We start from the raw sequence: 21,537 nt of genomic DNA on the forward strand, positions 1-21,537 counted from the left end.
AAATGAGAATTAGGTGCACAAGTTTGAATTTATTTTGGGTTTTCTCTAATCAACACAGGCTCAAATATATACATACACCCTCACTAATATTTGGTTAAATGTCCCTTACGTTGCACCCTGACTGGGTTGTTTTTGGTATCAATCAACAAGTCTCGGAAAATAATTCTGACTGGATATGTGACCACTCTGTTTGGTAAAATTGGTAGAGTTCATTTAAATAGACCTATTTATTTAGGTCTGAGCAGTTTTATAGTTTTCATAAATTTTCATCGGGCTTTGGAAAGACCTTTCCAGAAGCTTAATGTTAGCCTGCTTTATCTATTCCAAAGCTAATTACGATGTGTGTTTGGGAAGATTTTCCTCATGGAGCACCTAACTGTGTCCAAGTTCCAATCATCCAGCTGTTGATTGGAGGTGAAACTGAACAATTTGGACAGAGTCCTTCTTCATTATTCCATCCACTTTGCACAATGTACCAGCATCACTGGCAGCAAAACAGCCTAGATTGTGATGCTACCATCACCATGCTTGACATTTGTTACAGTGTTCTCAGGTTTGAGAGCCTCACTTTTACTCCTCCACACATCCCTCTTATCATTGTGGCCAAATACATTATTTTATGTCTTGTCTGACTGTAGCGGGCCACTAAGGCAACTGCATAGAATGCAACCTGTCTCCAAACTATTGCAGTCCTGACTGCAATCAGTCTCAGATAGTTTGTTAAAGGTTTTCTAATAGCTGCTGTATAATTTTTAAATGCAGACAGATTGCCTTCACGTTTCTGTTTCTAATCTATGAGTAAGTGGTGTGTTGATACAGCAAATTTTGATATCGATCCAGTTCCAAATGAATACAGAGTAAGTATTGACAAAACCAATACCAATATTTTTAACCTATAAAAGCTTATATAGGGGTGAGCAGGGTGTCGTTATTTATGAGATAAACACTAAATCACTGTGATTTTTGCTTTCCAGTACAATTAGCTAACACGATGTAACAAGACGGCCCTTAGCAGCTGGAAACACAGTGAGATGGACCAAGGCAAGTGTAGTGGAACAAAAAGTATTTATTTGCTATACAGCTCTCCTTACAACAATTAACTTCGAGCTTCTTCACAGCACAAAAATCCCCCTCTAATGACAACTGGCAGCCTTAAATATGTTCAGCTGTCACAGACTAAACCATTATTCCACTCTCAGGTAAATTCTTAAATCCCAACCTTCCACCACAGTATACAATATATCAATAAGAATAAATAAATACATAAATACATTTTCACATTTACATATTAATAAATATTTCACACTTTAATGTTACACCAAACCCAATATTATAAAAACCCAGAAACCCAAGCACAAAAAGATTCACCACACTCTCTTTACCAATGGTCTCTCCCGGAACCTTTAAATGGTGTCTGGACCCCCGGGGAAACATTTGCCAACTACCTTAGTCTTATACAGGGAGTGCAGAATTATTAGGCAAATGAGTATTTTGTCCACATCATCCTCTTCATGCATGTTGTCTTACTCCAAGCTGTATAGGCTCGAAAGCCTACTACCAATTAAGCATATTAGGTGATGTGCATCTCTGTAATGAGAAGGGGTGTGGTCTAATGACATCAACACCCTATATCAGGTGTGCATAATTATTAGGCAACGTCCTTTCCTTTGGCAAAATGGGTCAAAAGAAGGACTTGACAGGCTCAGAAAAGTCAAAAATAGTGAGATATCTTGCAGAGGGATGCAGCAGTCTCAAAATTGCAAAGCTTCTGAAGCGTGATCATCGAACAATCAAGCGTTTCATTCAAAATAGTCAACAGGGTCGCAAGAAGCGTGTGGAAAAACCAAGGCGCAAAATAACTGCCCATGAACTGAGAAAAGTCAAGCGTGGCAAACTTAGAGGATAGAAACAAAGTATTGATCCTTTCACCCTATTGATCCAATACTTTGATCGCTCTTTGGTAATGATACCATCGATACATGGATCAATCATCGCACCTCGGATGGATGAATCTGGCTGGACTCTGAATGTGAGTAGTAAATATGAATTTCTCTTTAGGTGTACCACAACGGGTTTGCAGTTATTCCCAGTTATTTAACATATTATCAAAAACAAATTGCATGTAAGGGTCAACCTGACCTCATTCAGCTGCAAGTTGAGAGCAGACTGACTTTTGCTTTGAAGATGGTAGCTATGAGTGGTCACATACCTGGTCCTCATCTTTGAGGCAACCACTTCAATGGCAACGAGTTGATTGCACACACTCGCAATAATGGTTATTCTCTATTTTTCCTCCTGTGAGTGTAGCATAGGAAACATTTCTTCCCACCAGCAAACCTCCTAAGAAACCCACTCCTCTCTCAATCTTCATCATCACTTCTCACTGGCTTGTGCTCAGGTTATTGGAAAAGAAGCCTACACAAGCTTAAAAAATAAGTAGATCTGTATGTCCCTTCTGAAACTTTTTCTTTCACTCTTTTTCATTTCAGAGGCTGAAAACAAGTCACGCATCTCATACCACAATTTTCATTAGCAGTAACAATAAGAAGGGATCCAACCTTAATACACATCATTACAATCATCATAATCAATCAGCAGTCTCCTTATCTTCACTTCATCTTTTCCCTACAGTTGTTCTGCTCCCAGCCAGTGGCGTCCTCCCCACAGTCTGTAGCTTCACAGGGTTTATCATTTGATTCTCAGTCACAAGATGGCAGCAGAGCAACCCAAACAATGTGATCAGAGTGGTAATGAACAACTACAATGTCAGGAATTTCCACAAGTACAACAGGTAATGAGAACGAGCCACCGCATGACATCACCCCCGTTGTCCTCTGTTTCACCTGTTCTGAGTAAGTCTCACTTTGCCAGATCCAGGTTTCCTGCTTGTATATCAGGCCAGAACATGTGAAGCATACTGCATGCAATAAGTCATCCCCTACACATCCCTCAGAAGTCCTGGTTATGCTAATATAGGCAATTAAGCATAATGGCACTGCAGGGAAGCATAACGGAGCCAAATACCCGCGAATAAAAGTGGACAGCTACATAAACACATAATTACATGTGGGTAAGTTTACAGGATTAATCGTGTTTGTTTATGTATTTATTTGCTATTTACTGAGCTCCTTTCTGGGTGGCAAATCAGCACCACGGACAGCGACACAGAAGTCAGCACCCAGGACAGAGACAGAGGTGACATATGAAGCAACAGCGCCACTTTGTGGGTGAAAGGGGGCACAGCAGCAGTGTGTAAGGTTATTTATGAGGACTGGATAAGCTGCCCACTGCTTCACTAAGTGAATGCGTTAAATGCAGAGAAGAATTTCCCCACGGGGATCAATAAAAGTGTACATTATTATCCCTATGCAGCCTCATACCCAACAAAGTGCAGTGTGTATTCTGATAATGTCTACCACAACCAGGATAAGCTGCTTCTTATCCAGGGTGATTTTACAGCTTGTTGACAGACAGGTGGAGCTGTAAAGTGGCTCCGGGAGCAACGCTGGCTCAGACAGCATACCTGGTGGCCCGATGAAAGGCATCTCCAACACCTCCGTGAGCTGCACTGCTAAGCCATATACCATGATTGGCATCCTTTTACAGAGATTGTCATCCTGTTGTACTGACCGGGCCAACGGGTGATACAGTTTCCTTTTCAGTTCAGTAGGTGGATGGTTGGTTTTAGTTAAATTGCTGTTTCAAGCCTGTCCCTTCACACCACATGCTGTTCACATGTGAGTCATTTTTTCCTCCTGTGGTCAGCAGTCTGGAGCAAGAACACAGAACAGTTTGCTGATTTAGGACATAAACTAGACTCCAGATACTGTCTTTAGTCATTGATAAAAATATGAAGAGCATTTTTCTCTTTCAACAGTCTACCTTAACCTTAATACACACACACACACACACACACATATATTTTTTGTTGTGTTGTGTGTGTGTGTGTGTGTGTGTGTGTGTGTGTGTGTGTGTGTGTGTGTGTGTGTGTAGTGAGTATGTAGGGAGAGAGAGAGAGACAGTGCTTATACACATATTCACAGTATCTAGTAAAGACAGGTGTAATTGTGAAAATGAATGACTAAAACACACAATCAGAACATCAGGGTGGATAAAGATATATTAGTGTTGGAAAATAAATGACACCAACCTCTCCCACAGGGGAATGTAGAAAAGGGGAGAGGCCAAGAGGTCCCCAAATTTATAGGGTTGCACCAAAGAAGAAGAAAAGGATGAGGAGGGGCCCTAACGATAATGAAGATACTACAGGCTTAAGGTCCTAAAAGTCAGTATACCGGGAACAGTTTGGGGTTCCATTTTGTGTAAATAACAATATGTAATTATATATTAGAGAGAGAGAGAGAGAGAGAAGAGGAAGAGAGAGAGGGAGAGGAGAGAGAGAGAGAGAGAGAGAGAGATAAGATATGTAGTTGTTCTTCCTTAATTAAAGAGAAACGAGCCTCCGATCGACGTGTATTTAAATGGAAGTGTCGTATTCCCGGAGGCCTGCGGCGGCTCTGCCTGCTCATCCCCGCTCTGCTACGCGGAGTGTGGGTGGTGGTCCTCGGCCGCCGCCGGCAATCGTCGGAATGCTTCGGACAGCGCACGCGCTCTTTCGCCAATCTGCTGCAGCCCTCTGATTTGACAGCTGCGTCAAGCTAGCGGAAGGTAGCAGCGAGAAACGGCGGCTGTTAAAGGGCCTCAGCTGTCAGCATAAAGGTCTTAAAATGATTGAAAAATTGTAGGTAAATATATTTATGCAGACCAGCGTTTAGCTGCTCTCACTACCATCTTGTAAACGTTTTAGCTGCTATCCTTCTGTGAGCATCATAGTCCGCACAGAAGAGGAGGCTGGGGTGGAGGTGGGGAGTAAATAATAAAACAGATAAACTAAAGGACATGATGAGATGTAGTTTATGTTTCTAGCTCAGCGGGCAAAAAATGGCAGGATTATTATAGTTAACTGAAACTAAAACTGTAACAAGACAATCCACTCTGAAACGAAACTTAATTTAAAAAACAAAATAAAAACTTCAAATAAACATAAAAAGCCAAACTAATAAAACAACTTAAACAAAATAGAAAATACAACATTAAAATAACTGGGCCCTAGCCATCAGACTTGCCTCTTCCCGTTGATTTTTTTATAGGCTTTCATTTCATGTCCCTCCTCCCCTGTAATTTTCCCAGATTTTACTAATTATTTCACAGCAAATTTCATTAAAATTCCTTTTTAATCTAAAATCCATGAAATGAAATTCATGCTTTGAAATAGTCATGTCATTTGTTTTATAATGCTTTTTTTTTAACACCCTCTTAAAAATACAAAAAGTCATGGACATTTTAGCTCGTATAAAATGTAAACTCTCAAGGAGACTGCACATTCAGAATGTAGAGTTACCTGGCCTGTAGCATATGTGGAAATGTGAAAATTGTTATAGCACAATGTCCTGTGCTTGACCAGTCTATTTTTTAATAGCTGAAATGATAAAAACATGAAAAATCATACTTCTTTTTAATGTTGTTACTACCATGAAATGTCACTGAATCGTAGCTGTGACCCAGTGCTGATATTTCTCCCTAAGAAAGGAAGGAATGTGTAATGACCTGTTAGTTTGTTTATCATGTTCCAATTTTGTGATATAGTAGAAACCAATAGTAGCTTGAGTCGGGGCCACATCAAATGTGAAAACCACTCAAAGTTTTATATTACCCACAATTTTCTTTGTCTTCAAACGTCACAATGACATACTAAGCTTTGGATTACTTTGGTTAAGTTTTAAAGCCAACTCTTCTCCAATCTGATAGTTAGACACAGAAAAATACACCATTTTAGTATGTAATCCAACATAGATCAGAGGTCACGGCCACATTTATGTGGAAATATAAAAGCAGGCTGATGTCGTCATATTGTAATAAAAACGTAATAAATCCAGTTTTATTATAGCTCTTACCCTGTGGAGAGAGTTATACTGTGTGAGTGCTCTTGTTCTGATAGTTACAGATGAAATGATAAAATCATGGAAAAATTGCCTTTTTTCCCCTTTTTCTTGTTTTTTTTTTTGTTGTTGTTGTTTGTTTGTTCACAGTGTTACTACCTTGAAATGGCACCCTGCTGATATTATTTATCTTGTGGCAGTTAGTGGAGTTAGGTTAATTGGTTATTCTAAATTGCCCATAAGTGTGAATGCGAATGGTTGGCTGTCTGTATGTGTTAGCCCTGCGACAGACTGGCGACCTGTCCAGGGTGTACCCCAGCTCTCGCCCTATGATAGCTGGGATAGGCAGAAGAGAGTGGATGTATGGAAAAGCTGGTAATGGACAGTAAAAGGATACAGCTGGTTACAGACTCATGCAGTAAAGAGGATGTATTTTGTCTCACAAGACAACCAGTGTACTTACTTTCAGTTCTATGTCCACTATCACCCCAGTGTCCGCGCCCGGCTAAGTCGGAAATGCATGAGTCTGGGTTCGAGCCCCACGTTGGGTGTTAGTGTTTTGTGCTATGACCTTAAATCATTCACAAGTATGATGCTACGAAGCTACGATGATCTACTGTGAAGTCTGGCTTATAGTGGAAGCAGGAACAAGTTCTGGTTCTTCCAGTCTGCTGAGTGTAATTAATCCCGATCCATAGATAAGACTGTTTTTTTTCATCGGAAGGCCAGTGGTTCATTCCGAAATCCTCTACTCTACATGTTGACGTATCCTTGAGTAAGTTACTGTATCTCGAGTGCCTCTGATCACCTGCACTGTAAATGCTTTTTTGTTTCTTTAGTATTTCAGATTCAGAAGAATTATTACTTTACATTATTGTTAAGCACTTTGTGATTTGTATCTTTGAAACGCGCCGTGTGAATACGTTTTACCTACTTGTGTGTAAGAAACCTAAAAAAAAAAGAGTAGACTTTTATTTTGAAGGACAAATCGGAAGTGGTTTCTCAGTACGCTAGATTGCAGCTTGGCGGTCATCGGGTTAGACGGACGCTGCCTTGGAAACGACATAAATCCGGTCCACGCGAGCAGGGACCCAGATTTCTCCACTTCAAAGGCTTCCGCTCCTCTGCCCGCTCCGCCTCTTCTCCATCCAACCATCCATCCTCCCTCCGGCCCGAGCCTCCAACACGGTCGTTCCGAAATGAAATGCGGAGCAGGGTGAGAAGGAGAAACGGTGAGAAGCGTTTAAATAACCGAGAGAGGAGAAGCGGAGAGGAGAAGGTGACGGGAGAGCCCGAAGCCAGGTAAGAGGGGGCGTCTAAAAATCGGTTTTGCGTTTGACAGCGATGGTGTGGACACATGCCTGCTCCCCTTGGGAGCTGGTACACGGGGGAAAGGGAAAGGGAGGGCGCATTTGTTGTTGTTGTTGTTGCATCACGGAGCTGCACGCGCAGAAAACACGAAGCCCTTTGATAATCGAGAGGAAAGAGCTGCATGCTTCTTTAGGACGGCCGGGTTTCGCACCATTTTCTCCCTCCTGTAATCGTGATCGTCGCTTCCCCCCCTCCATCTCTCCCAGTGCGGTTGGTCAGGTGCCTCTCCTCCCCTCTCTCTCTCTCTCACTGGCTGCAACAAAATGTCAGCAGTTGGGAGAATGTGTTGTGGGATTTGGCTGCAAACTAGCTTGTGGCGGCTAGAAAAAAAGAGCAGTGGGGCTTATGCAGGAGGTGTGCAGGGTGTGGGGGGGATTAGCGTGCGCAGAGGATCCACTTTGTCTCTACGTGTCTGTCCCCCCTGTTTTTCTGTCTCTGCGTACCTGACTTTGGAATTTTTGGAATTCCTGCAGATATTTTAATACGTCCATACTGAATTAAATTGGCCATTAAGCTGTGCTTTCATGTCTTTAACCGTGAAACAGGCCTCAGTCAGATCAAAAAGATTCCAGATGAGTAAGTTTTTATTATTGTGGCTCCTCTCTTGCTGCTTCTGCTCCCGAGGATGCTCCTGTTGCTCCTGTGTTTAATTTAATTAATTAATTCATTTCATATTCCCAGTATGGAGGCCTGCTGCAATGTGAATCCAGCCAACTCAGCCACCTGGAGGGATTTGTGCACATTATTGGTTCTCTACCATGTTTTATTTAAGCAAGAGGCAGGGGATAATGGTCCGAAAAATGGGGTGGGGCAAAGGAATTAGACACTTGTCTGGTTGTCATCCAAATCTTTATTATTTATTCAGTAAAATTTAATCTGTTGTTTATTTGTATCTATATGTTCCCAACAGGCAAAAGTGTTTAATCTTTTGTAAGCCTGGCTAGCTCAGTCGGTAGAGCATGAGACTCTTAATCTCAGGGTCGTGGGTTCGAGCCCCACGTTGGGTGCTGAACTTTTAAGACAGAACCTATTATGGATGGTTTACAGTTTAATGCCCCTTTTCCATTTATACCTCCTTGGATTTACTCAACTGGTTTACCATTACAATCAAGTAATGGTTGTTGTCAAAGCAACATAGCCCAGCGTCCTGTGACATAATTGGTATGAGTCATGAACGCTTCAACAAATGTGGACGTCGAGGCAACAATATACCTTCTGCTCGGTCTGTGGCTTTTCACGTATCTACCACATCGTGTTTTTGTAGCCATTTTCCTCATTGCCGGGTTTCAGAAATGGACGTTTTGATTTTTTGTGAATGAGACACTCTAATCACTCATTGAGTGACGCCACTTACCAGCCAATCGGTGGCCTGCATGACCTGCTCAGATTGCTTGGAAGCCCGGGCGAGCAGGCACCATTTAGTACAAAGTACTATGACCTAATGGAAAACCCTTAAAATCGTGGCGATCTGAGTAAGTACTAATGGAAAAGGGGCTCAGCAAACTACAAGTAATTACTATAAAGTCTGGCTTATGTGCAATCTGTTACTCAGAAGGTAGAATAGGCCACACTCCTACCACTTTGCAGAGGAGAAGCTTCCTTTGGCGTAACACCGAGTCCTGATGCATCAAGTGGAAGGTCTAATCGTTCAGGGCATAGAGGAGGTTGTTTCCTCCTTGACAAGGGTTGGTGGTTCAATCCTCAGGTGATGACAGTAGCTTTAGACCTCTCTAAACACTTGGTTTCAGATTTCTTTTTTTTCTTTTTTCTTTTTTTACCAATAAGTCTATATGATGTCAGTGAGTGCAGAGCACAGAAGCCCCACCCACCTCTAGTACAAACCTTCTGTTTACATTAAGCAGCCAATCAGAATGACAGCTTTATCTGCATGGATTGGATAGGATCTTAAAGTGAGGCCTCTACCAGTGCAAGCGATCCAGGAAGTGGAATGACTTCAAGATTCGGCCACTGAAAATAAGTGCTCTGTTATGAACTAATGTACTGAGTCCAGTTCTGTGAATCCTTTCAAGTCTAGACTCCAGCCTGGGTGAACAGTGATTAGATAATAGGCTTCTTTTATGTGCGTTTGTGTAGCTGCTGTATTCATTGGAGACGGTGCTCAGAGAGGCTTGCGCTGATTTCTTACATAAGCGAATCATCGAGGAATAAGGGCGAAGAGCGGTGAGCACTAAATAAGCATAAACGCTCCAACAGGGGATACACAGCACAACACACACACAGATGCCTAACTGTACACACATAAACACATTCGTACACTTGTACACAGAGTTACTTCAGGGCTTGAAGCAAAGACAAAGGAGGGGCGATGCTGTGCTGGGTGACAAAGGCATGCGCTCTGCTGTGGCCACAAAGGCTAGTTTTCTGGTTTTCAAGGGCTTTTTACATGCATAATCCCCCCTTTCCCCCAAAGGTATTTTTAGTCCACTTACAGTTACTGATGCCCTGACTACAGCCAATTAGATAACACTTGTGAAAATACATTATTAATGTGTACAGGCACTAAACTAAGGCCTGTTTTGAGGAAGTTATTTCCTAAGTGTTTTTACTTAATGCATTATGGTGCTATTACTTATTAGCCTATTACTTAGCAACATCCATTAAGACTTATCTAGCAAAAATCCATCCGCCCATCCTTACACAGTGTTTTGTACTATTTATTTGTTTGTAGATCCACTAATTATTTTGTCATTCTTAGAACTTTGGTGTGTTAGAACCTTTGTTTTCTTTCTTTTTTTTACATGGGAACTGAGCCAGAATAGCATTTTCTTCTCTTGAGTAATGAATTAAAATCCCTGCAGTGATTCAAATATCTAATCAGCCACCTGGCAGTAAATTGATGCATCTGTTCATGTCGATGTGGTCAAGATGATGACCTGCTTATATGGTATGTTATACCCCTGGAAATGAAAGTACTTTAGGTTGTGTAAGCCTGGCTAGCTCAGTCGGTAGAGCATGAGACTCTTAATCTCAGGGTCGTGGGTTCGAGCCCCACGTTGGGCGATTCTCTTTTAAGACAGAACTTACATCAGTTTACTGTCATGTAAGCTGCTGAAAAACAAGCTTCTTTGGGCATCATACTGAATCTTGGTGTGGAGGTTGTCTCCTAATTGTGAAGGTTTTTGGTTGAATCCTCAGATTCTGTAGTCTGCATGTTGATAAATTCTTGACAGTCAATGAATCCTCTGAATGTGAACTTTTGGTTAATAAAGCTTGTGTGTGTGAGTGAGGCTAGTGGTAAGAAGTCATTGCAAGAGCTCCTATCAAGTACCAGTCATTTACCACTAAGCCACCAGCTAGTATTAATGTATTAATCTGCACACTGGATGAACTGTGGATTACACAGTGTGCAGATTAATACATTCTGACTAACAGCTTTCACAATTAGGCAGACTTTATAGCAATTATCTGTACTAGACCGTAAAGTCCTAAAATATTAACGCCCAACGTGGGGCTCGAACCCACGACCCTGAGATTAAGAGTCTCATGCTCTACCGACTGAGCTAGCCGGGCTTGCACTGCTGGATGAGTTTTCGAAACACCACTGGCTACTTGAATATTGTCCAGCAGAATAACACACCATGGCCCAGAGCTGAAATCACCTCAGACTGGTTCACTATACTTAAATGGCCTCCACGGTCACCAAACCTCAATCCAATAAAGCGGGAGACTGAACAGGAGATTCTCGTCCTGAATCCTGAATCATGTCAATATTTACCAAAATCTCTGAGTCTCGATTTCCACTGCAGCTTTTGGAAGATAGAGTCTGAATTTGGCATGAAACAACATGAAAGCACGGCTCCATCCTGCCCTGTATGGTTCAGGATGATGGTGGTGTCATGGATCCTTTAAACACCGCAGCCTTCCTGAGTGTTGTTCCTGACCGTGTTCCAGCATGTGACCAGCAGAATAACACACACAGTAAAATGACTGGAACACATCTTTCCTTTAATCTCATAAAAGAAACAAGTTAGTTCGACTCGTCCTTTATCCACGCTTTGCGATGAAGGCTGTGTTTATGTTCAGCACCAGGCCTGTTTATGAGCGTTCTTTTCAGAACAAGGATCAAATATAGCTTCAGCCCTTTGTTTGTGCCTCACTCCTCTGAGTTTCTGGTCTTTTAGAGACCTCACGGTCCCCTAGATTCAAATGAAGGTTGTTGTCTAAAAGTCACATATGAGTGCTTATTAGCTCTGATTCAGTGATGTTGATGCTTGAACTCTCAGTTTCATCCCTGCAGAAATAAATGGGTAGCTTCCAGCTGGAAACAGCCTTCCATCTTAGATGAGTTGTGCGTGTTTTTTTCTGACTTTGTGAGAGATTTAACCCTCAGTCTCCCACGTTTGCCTCAGAGGATGATTAGGATTCCATCAGGAAGTGCCGTGTTTTCACCAAAATCTGTATTTCAGGAGTCAGCCGTTCAGGGGATCCTCTTTTTTTCTCCAGTAGAAGGCACATTATTCATTTTCCAGACATGCATTTGCTGTTCTTTCCTCCCTGAGGGGCCTGTTCTGGTATTGAACCTCCAGCCTGTTTCTCTGCCTCTGAACCAGAGCTGGTCAGCTTTAAACATTTCCAGGTGACAGGAAGTGGGGATTTTATTGTATTATTGCAACAGATCTCTGCCTTCCTCGGATTTTCCCTCCAACACGTGTTCAGTTGTGGTTAATGGTTTGAATTACTTCTGAAGATACACAGCAGGCTCTTCAGGGTGCACTCACGCTGAGTGATGTGGCCGCTTAGAGGTGGACTCTTGGGCTTTTTTGTTGTTTGAATAACCATCTGACATGCTGAATAGGATCTGGCTGTCGTGAATTTTCCATGCTCTGTTCTTACTTAAAGGTGGTTGTATCATATTCGCTTAGAGCCACTGCCCCATTTACTTCTCATGAGTGTCTTATTTTTGTCTTAAAACATAAACAGAGCTCTGCTCAGATATGTTTTTTAAATATTCACTTGGCAACTTAAAAGAAAGCAGTGTTTTCCATTAGGCCGTAGTACCTGGTACCAGGTACTTTTTTAGTGCCTGCTTGCCCGGGTTTCCAAGCGATCCGAGCAGCTACTAAAATGTGCCATCGTCAGACTGCATCCCACTGATTAGCTGGTAAGTAGCGTCACTCGATGAGTCATGAGACCATCTCGTTGATAAAAGTTAAAACCACCATTGTTGAAACCCAGCAATGAGGAATATGGCTACAAAAACCAACACCGTGATCCCCGAGTCTAATGAAAAGCCACAGACCGAGCAGCAGGTATATTTTTGCCTCAACGTCCACTTTTTGTAGCGTTAGTGTTGCATATTAATTACGTCGCAGGACGCTGGGACGCATTGCTACAATGGCGATCACGCACGTTAGGTAGTACTGGATTATAATGGAAAACCAGTTGATCCGAGTCGAGTCGTGGCGATCGGTGGCGAGCCAATAAGCGTAGGTACTAATGGAAAAGGGGCTTTAGACTGCGTTGTTATAACAACCCTACCCACATTGAGGTGGTACTCAGTTGTAATGGAAAATGATCAAAACAGAGTCGAGTCTAGTTAAGTAGGCGCTAGTAGGGTGAATATGAGTGTGACCTGTCCTCGTGCACCCCACCTCTCACGCTATAATAGCCGGGATAGGCTCCAACTGGAATTGAGTAAGCAGAAGAAGATGGATGGATCAATGACTGCATGTCGAATATGTACCAAGCCTAAAGTGGTTGAAAGTAAATTTTTTAGTTGATTTGCATGTTATAGATGTTGTTCTTTATATCTTTCTGCTGTTTTCTGTGTGTACAAACCTCACATTCCCCGTTTCTTACTTGATTTCTCCTGCTGGCTGCACTGTCAGAGTCCATTTATTATTAACTTACTTCTGGTGCACCGTTCTTTAGGGAAATTATTTCAGATTGTTGGCAGGAAATATTTACTTTTTGTCTCTCTCAGCTGGATGCGTTTCCAGGCCGTGTTTTCCCTCAGAATCTGCAGAATGTGATATTGTTTTCTCACCCGGTCGTCAGGACCTGAGTGCTTCTGTTCTCAGTGGGAAGAGCCACTGCATTCATTTATGCACGGCTCTCTGAAGGTTTTAAACAGGTTGTGGTCTGGATCGTTGCAACACCTTGAAATGTTCTCTTTTTCAGTCATTCTGTTGTAGATCTGCTGGGATCGTTGTCCTGTTGCATGACCCAGTTTTAGAGTGTGAGATGTTGCCCTTGGGTTGTTTGATTATTGAGGGTTTCTCTCTGTTATAGGGTCTTTACTTTTAACTGTTGTCTTTTGATGCTATATAAATAAAAGCTAAAATTGAATTCGGTTGTTTGCGGTTTCTCTGAATATTGCACAGTCTGAATTTTGGGTGAATGTGCTGGGACGTGCACTCCTGGTAGGATTGTTTATTGTGGTAACGCACACCTGAATGCTCCAAACCACCAAAACTTGTGCTACAGCGGCGCTCACATTTGCTGATGATCATTTAATCAAGTGCATTTGATTATCTTACCTCCTTATCACTTAGGAAAGCAGTGAGCGTGTACTTGTATCACAGGACATCATTGCTTTAATAAATTTGTTATCTCTTGTTGTTTAAAAGATGGGAGCAGTTACCATGGCAACATGGTGGGTGCTTGACCTTATAATTCAAGTATTTTCTACCTACTCTTTTACAATGTAAGATTTTACAAATTTACTTGATCTAATACTTTATGAAATCACTGTTTTCTGCATCTACTAAACCAAGTAACACACTTACTTAATTACTTACATCTGTAAATTTGAAAACCTCCAATTATTGAGTTTTCTGTTATTCCATACGAGTTATTTTTCATCGAATATGTCGTGACAACGTGTCGCCTTTCAGCTCCACAGAGGAGGCCCGTGTTCTGCAGCTCTGCGTTTCTGAGGTGTTTTCTGCCAGAGTTAATCAAAAAGTGGAAAATGTAATGTTGTAAAGTGAAGCTTTCTGTGGGCTGAGGCTTGCACACTGCTGCTCGACAGACAGCTTGGATTTCACTCAATTCCCCGCTTCCTGTGAGTCTGACGGTGCTCTGCTGTGCAGCAGCGTTTCACTTGGCCAGAAAAAGCAAATCTGTGTGGGATGGATGGTCTGCTGTGTTGCAGCTCTGACTTTGAACTTAGACGGGTTTTTTTGCATGAACGCCTTCATCGCCACATTAGAGCAGAACATTCAGCTGTGAGCGTGTCACACATCGTTAAGGAAAGAGCAGTTTGTCAGTGGAAGTACTTGTTATATGTGCAGTGCAATAATGAGAATGATGAACCCTTCAGTTTTTAACAAATTCCACGTCGTCTGTAACACTGCAGCTCTGCAGTAGAAGAAAACGACGGGGCGTGGTGAAATAGAAGCCCTGAGCCTGACCGTTCAGCACTGCTGACAGGCTGCTGGGCCAGGGTCACTCACCTCTAAGGTCTTCGCTAGCTTTGCTTTAGCATGCTGTCTGCATGCACGGATGCCTGCAAACAGCCAAAGTTGTTGTGGAAGTGCTATAAATATGTCCACGACGCAGTTTACTGTCACGCTCTTGTGCTTTCATGCATTAAAAATGACAAAATCACCCACCCCACCACTTCACCCTTTTCCTCCTCCCTTCCTGCACAGCTAGCTTAAATCAGCTGATAGCAGTGCGTGTACACAGGAATAAAAGCCACGTTTGAAGGTTTTTTTCTTTTCTCTCCACCCATTGTGCAGATAATTAAAGAGCCTTTGTAATGACATAATTGTAACTGTTGGGTAGTTAATTGGAAATTTATCAAAACAAAGGGGATTTCTTTCAGTTCTGTTAATTTAAAAATATTCTGTTAGTATTTTAAAAGGCGAGATATGCTGTCTCTAATGAGACGACCTCCCCAATCACCTAATCGTGATATTGATTTTTAGACTAGGCCTAGTAACTGTAAAGCAATTTCATTTTTTAGAAGAGAAGGGTAACAGAAATGGGGAAAAATATAGTTTTACCAAAATGTCATGAGCACAAAATATGCTTCAGCTGTGGTGGAGAAAGTTATTTAGATGAGGAGTCTTTCAAAAATGATGCGTGCTGAGTAGCATGGAACGCAGTGCTGAGGTCAAACACTGTCAGGAAGTAAGTATATCTTATTCACTTGCATTGTATTATTGTCTTTAAAAATAAATAAAACTGAATTGAATTGAAAAATTGAAAAGTGCGTTTTAAGGACAAAAATTTCATTTTTTTTTTTACAACACAAAATGAGATCCAACAGTTAAAGTGACACAAATGGATAAAACTAAAAAAAGGCAAGTCTGCACAGGCCTTATTTTTCCTTGAATAAATTACATAATCAAGCACAAAAACGTCCAGCGCAGCAAAAATGATACAAATTAAACCAGAGATTCTGATTTTCTGATGTTTCTACTGTTAGCATGTAGCTCCTCAGCTTTAGGAGTCAGAGAGCTGGAACCAGCAGATTTTCTCGCCTGAGCTCGCCGCGTTCCACCTCCCCAATTTTTGAACTGGGAGCAGTGAAACTGGGACACTGTGAGGCATCACATCCACAGCTTTAATGTGACCCGTCTCCCCTCGCCTTCGTCCCAGTATCCGGGGCTCACCGCCCACCAACCCTGCACCAGGAGGCCCAGTTTGCCTGTGTGCTGTAAGTGTGACAGTGTCAGGTCACACGGTTCTGCTGGATGACTTGTTGCAATTGCGCTGAGGTCGGCACATTTAATTGTGAGGGTCGCAGAGGGGTGCGCGGGGAGTTTTCACAACACACACACACAGAGAGTGGTGGACTGAATGCAGCTCAGAAACACTGCGCTCACTGCATTCATTCTGTGGCTGACCTGTTTACTAACCACATTAGTGGAGGATAAAAGAGGGCATGGAAAATGATTGTGTGTCTGAAGCGACTGGCATCTGCTATTCTGTGGCCATATCTTTGGAATAACTGTTCTCTATATTTATTAAGGGGTTAATCAGGTAGTTCCTTAGTGCACCCCACGGAGTTTTAAAGCAGTCCCTGCAGGACTCCGTGAGGAAAGCTGTTACAGCTGTGGTCATTGCGCTCTTCCCCCTCATGTGTTGCTGATTCCATCCTCACTTCTCCTCCTCTGTCTCACCTTCAGCTGTCACCGATTGCAGCGGTGTCCTAGTTCTGCTATCCAGCTCCAACACCAATCATTTGCTGTGAGAGCTTCAATGATTTATAGTTAATTCATACTAGGCCTGGTTACCTCGCACCGTGCCCGAGCACAGTTGGCCCCTCCTCCTCCCCGTCTCCGATGCAGGCCCAAGCACGCTCCACCTCGCTTCAGCATCTCAGCTCCTTCCTGTCACGCGCACTCTCCTCGTCTTTAATGCACACGCATGTTTCTAAAGAAGCGCTCTGGCGGAGCACAGATACGTTTATTATTTAGAAATTCTGCGGTTAAGAACGTTTTTGAGGTCCGTGCTTGGGCAAGGTTAGTGACCACACTACATTTCTAACGTGTACAAATGCTACCGACTCCACACCCCAACCCACGTGCAGCAATCACACCAGATACAAACTGGACTTCAGGGATCGGCTGTGCTGGGGATCAGCGAGCATGAGTAAAGCTGTAGTGTAAGCAGCGCTCCTCTCTCTGTTTCATACTTCTGTGTGATTTAGCTCGAGGCTGCTCGGTAGCTTTTTTGTTATCTAACAAGCTTTGTGCCTGTAATCTACTTAGCATAGGTGCTTGCTTTTGTTTTTGGTTTTGCTTTTGGTTCTATAACCTCTTCTGATCACTAATCTCAAGAGACTGAGGCAGTGTTCATTACCTCATGCACCACACCTGTGTCTGCTGTGGTGTATGGGTTGTGTCGGTTAAGCACCACCCTTTTCCCCAAGGTCACCGAGGCCTAGAGACTGGTTGGCAATTGGTTGGAGGTCGCTGTGGAATTTGATTACTAAAGACCCGGTCACGCAGTCACACACGCCTAGAGACCTGTTAGTGGTAACCACCAATCAGTAGGGAAAAGGGCTGTGAATGCACTGCATCTGCTTGAGCACTTAAAGCACTTTGTACTACAAACCTCGTTCTCCCATTCACTTTTTTCCTTGCCTAAGTGCTTTCTGTGTAACACTCACACACTGCTCAACAGGAGCACACACCAGTGTGTGAATATTAGCTAAAGCTTGCCCAGTCTGCATATTTTGGCATGCAGTTAGCGAGTGCTCGCAGACAAGGAGGCGTCTTCCATGCAAACCACCGCGGCAGTGACCAAAGCAATCATTGGCAGGTTTTTGGTGTTGCATCTAAATAACCTAGCAACTGCCAGCAACCACTGTCCAGCCGCTCAGGGAACACACATTTTCTCCCTGCCAACCTCCAGTCCCTAGGCCTGTGTGCCTGAGGCCTAACCAGGCTAGCTAGTGTTAGCTGACAACTGCGTGCTCCGCCCTCTTGAAGTATGTAAATGCGTCCATGAAGAATGTAAAGATTAAGGCTTTAAAATATGTTCATCACAGTGGATACATTTATCTTTTATCTACAGTCTGAGTAAAAAGGCAGAGCATTTGCACACTTTAGAAACTGCACAGTTGGCTTCCACAGCCATGTTTGTGAAGAGGGGCGAGAGAGCAGTAACCGGGTGCACAGCCCGCTCACCAGTTATAAATAGGACTGGATATTAGGATTGATTCAGCTTTATCTTTCAAATCCAGACCAGCAATTTGACCATAAATGGTCTCTTTGTTTAAATGATCCATGTGGCAAAAAAGGATGATGAATTTAGGAAACGGAGCCAGAACCCTGATTTTCAATGTTATTGCAAATGCTGCTGGACAGTCAGGAGTGTGTGTACTTGGTGTTTATCTGATGTGTTTTGTCTTTAAAGTAGCTGTTTCATAACAGCTCATCTGCATTCAGCCTCACTTAAGAGGTACTGTAGGCACACACACAGACACTGGAAACAATGAAGTGACTGAGATCCCTCGCAAAACTGGATCGCCTCGGTGTAAACTCTCTTCTGTCTCTCGCAGCCCTGCTCTGATCGCCAAAAAATGAAAACGCTTCCCAAGAAACCATGACAACAACTCCACAGAGTCTGCTGGTTCTTCTCACAGAAAGAGGGGGGCAAAAAAAAAGAGAGGAAGTAAAAAGAGAGCGTTAAATCGCCCGTCTCTGCTTCTTCTCTCTATTGCATTATTTGTTTTTAGTGAGGATTAGCGCAAAAAAAAGGTGTGCATGTGTGCTACCGCCGTAATTGCCATCGTTTTTGCAGAATGGCTCCTCATCCAAGAGCATCAACAAATGCAGACATCAAAGAGAGCTGAGTCTGAGCGGGGGGGAGGGCGTAAGGGATACAGTTAGTTAAAGGATGAGGGAAGAGGGGAGGAGAAAGGAAGCAAGAGTCAGCGTGCTGGGGGTTGGGGGTGGTAGAAATGAAGCTGTAACTGACATCGCTGCTGTTAACATTCAGTGTGGTTCATGCAACATAAGAAACAAACACTTTTCTGCTCTTTTCGTTGCATCGAGCCTGCCTTTTAACACGTGATTTTCATACAACACTCGTCCCACTCATTTTGTTTGTACATAGTTTTTTAAATGTTTTATTATTTAGTGCTTTGTTCTGCTTCGTACTCGCGGATGCCTTTTGTTAGCTGACATTTGGCGTTCCACCAAACTGAGAGCTTCCCAGGCCTGCAGAGCAAAAACCAGAGTAATCCTGACTCAGAATAAAACATTAGCTCTGTTTCACTGTGTTGGCTCGCTTTGCTGTTGTCATAGCTGTGCGCTCCCAGACTGTCAATCAGGCTTGGCTGTACAAGCCTAGCTGTTAACATTACACAGATATTAGTGTTTGCTTCTTGGCTCCACAAGGTTCTGAAGAGCTGCATGTTTCTTCATCCAGAAAAAAGACGTTAAATGATCTTAGTCATGAAAAAAGAGTTGTTTATGATGTTTTCGTGTGGCTCCAGAAATATTTCAGATTTCTGATTGGTCAAACTCCATAAGAAGAACTCAAGGCATGTTTTACGAATTGTTCATCTGTTCATCAACATATCTTTCTCTATGGATTTTATACATAATGGGTCTCTTTACTGTTTTAAATGTGAATAAGCAATAGTTTTGTAAAATTTCTGTCACTTGTGCTTAAACCCTGAATTCAAGGTTCAAGGTTTTGGTCACTTCATTAGCTACACCCATTCGCCTGTTTGGTAACTTGAATAATGAGCCGTATCACATGGCACTGCTTTAAGGCATGTAGATATGATCAGGACAGCCTACTCAAGGTCAAACTGAGCGTCAGAGTGAGGAGGAAAGGTGATTTCAGTGACTTTGAGTGTGGGATGGTTGTCGGTCTGAGTAATTCACAAACTGCTAGTCTGCTGGGATTTCTCACACAGTCATCATGAGTCTGAAAGTCTGAAAAGGAGAAAACATCCAGTGGGTTAAAAGTTATTGTTCAAGCGAGAAGAATTGAAAGAATGCAACAAGCTGACAGGAATTCACGCACACCATGTGTCATCCTTGAACCAGTTGAGCCAAGACAGCATTGCCAACTGAACTCTCAGCCCATGTGGGTTGTTATAATCTCACCTGAGAGAAACCTCATAAATTCTATATCGCCCAACGTGGGGCTCGAACCCACGACCCTGAGATTAAGAGTCTCATGCTCTACCGACTGAGCTAGCCGGGCTTGTATTGGCATTCAATCTTTCTGAGTAAGAACTTCTACAATAAGTCAGACTTCATAGTGTCTTGATGCATCCTCAATCATCCAGGTAAGTAGATCCCAAAAGGTTGATTCTGTTCATCTGGACGTAGCGTTTTCAGTGGGAGAATCCTTTCGTCACTCATCCAAGTAACTTCTTCAGTCTCAGCTGACTGCAGGTTTCCCCAATCTTAGTAACAGTACATTTGCATAATGATTGAAACCAGCCCACTGAATGAACAACGGACTGCGAGTTCCTTGATCGTTAATATGCAAATTATCATTGCCATTGATCAACTAGATTGGAGCTCACCTAACAGTACACGTGGGTTGTTAGACTCTTACCTGAGAGCAACCTCGTAATTTCTGACCTAAAACTATATCGCCCAACGTGGGGCTCGATCCCACGACCCTGAGATTAAGAGTCTCATGCTCTACCGACTGAGCTAGCCGGGCTTTTACTGTCTGAGGTTGTGCAAGGGATGTTTTCATCACACACCCTGTAACACTTAAAATTAACTCTTGTTTAAACTGCAGGGCCCACCTGGATATTGTTGCTGACCATGTTCATCCCTTTATGACCACAGTGTACCATATTCTGATGGCTGCTTCCAGCAGGATAACACACCATGTCACAAAGCTCACATCATCTCAAACTGGTTTCTTGACCATGACCATGAGTTCACTGCACTCAAGTGGCCTCCACAGTCACCAGATCTCAGTCTAACACAGCACCTTTGAGATGTGGTGGAACGGGAGATTCTTCTCATGGATGTGGAGCTGACAAATCTGCAGCAACTGTGTGATGCTGTCATACCAACATGGATCCAAATATCTGAGGAACGTTTCAAGCACCTAGTTCAATCTACACCATGAAGAATGAACCGAGCTCTGAAGGCAATAGGGTTTCCAGCAAATCTCCAGTCTCTGCTAATGTGGCGTTATCCCAGGGATTCCACTTCAGGACTTTATCAGAGAACAGATACCCAACATGTCCTGACAGTGAGCTGGAGATCATATAGGCCACATGTGTTATTTCACTAGCTTAAGCTGTAGAGATTCAGTTTCTGGATTTTTTTTTATTGCTCTCATGGGATGAAGAGCAGATGTTGATCAGTTTGGTACTGAGTCATTAATGAAGCCATAATGATGTGAAACTTTGCAGTAAAACTTTGCACTACAACCTGCAGGGAAAAGGCCTCTCTAACTCATTTCAGATCAAAGTCAGCAAACTTTTGAAGTGTTTTTAATTAGATGTCGTTTTTATAGTCCCATTTACCTGTGAGGTCATACGTAGCATGGTTTAATAGGAGAGGCATTACTACAGCAGCTAGCATGTGGCAAGACTAGCTTCACAGGTTTTGAGTCAGAATATCTTGGCAGTTAAATGATCATTTGGCCTTTTTGGGGCATCTTTAGCCAGCCTCATCAGTGTAGCACTCAGTCACAGGAGGACCTCGATAAATATGTCAGTAGTGGGTATTGATCGGCCTTCATGGGGAGTGGTTGGATTGTCTTTCACTGCATACTTTGGAACAAGACCCAGTTAAAACCTTCAGATTAAATCAGG

At 42.8% G+C, this 21,537-nt stretch overlaps 1 protein-coding gene and 5 non-coding genes across 7 annotated transcripts in view; 3 read left to right on the plus strand and 3 right to left on the minus strand.

Moving 5' to 3' along the window:
- Positions 1 to 6,954: 6,954 nt before the first annotated feature.
- zgc:109889 (uncharacterized protein LOC553542 homolog) overlaps positions 6,955 to 21,537 on the plus strand; it is a 49,871-nt gene continuing 35,288 nt past the window's right edge. For both annotated transcript variants that reach the window (XM_042228357.1, XM_042228359.1), the window contains exon 1: positions 6,955 to 7,241. The gene's annotated coding sequence lies outside the window, so the exon portion shown is untranslated. The remainder of the gene's footprint in view (positions 7,242 to 21,537) is intronic.
- Positions 8,245 to 8,317, plus strand: trnak-cuu. The gene has a single exon. It is a non-coding gene; the product is annotated as a tRNA-Lys (tRNA).
- On the plus strand, positions 10,259 to 10,331 carry trnak-cuu. The gene has a single exon. It is a non-coding gene; the product is annotated as a tRNA-Lys (tRNA).
- Positions 10,769 to 10,841, minus strand: trnak-cuu. The gene has a single exon. It is a non-coding gene; the product is annotated as a tRNA-Lys (tRNA).
- trnak-cuu lies at positions 19,880 to 19,952 on the minus strand. The gene has a single exon. It is a non-coding gene; the product is annotated as a tRNA-Lys (tRNA).
- On the minus strand, positions 20,351 to 20,423 carry trnak-cuu. The gene has a single exon. It is a non-coding gene; the product is annotated as a tRNA-Lys (tRNA).

The sequence above is a fragment of the Haplochromis burtoni genome, unplaced genomic scaffold (genome assembly GCF_018398535.1).
Source record: "Haplochromis burtoni strain Fernald_Lab_line unplaced genomic scaffold, NCSU_Asbu1 Contig_319, whole genome shotgun sequence".
NCBI classification, from domain to species: Eukaryota; Metazoa; Chordata; class Actinopteri; order Cichliformes; family Cichlidae; genus Haplochromis; species Haplochromis burtoni.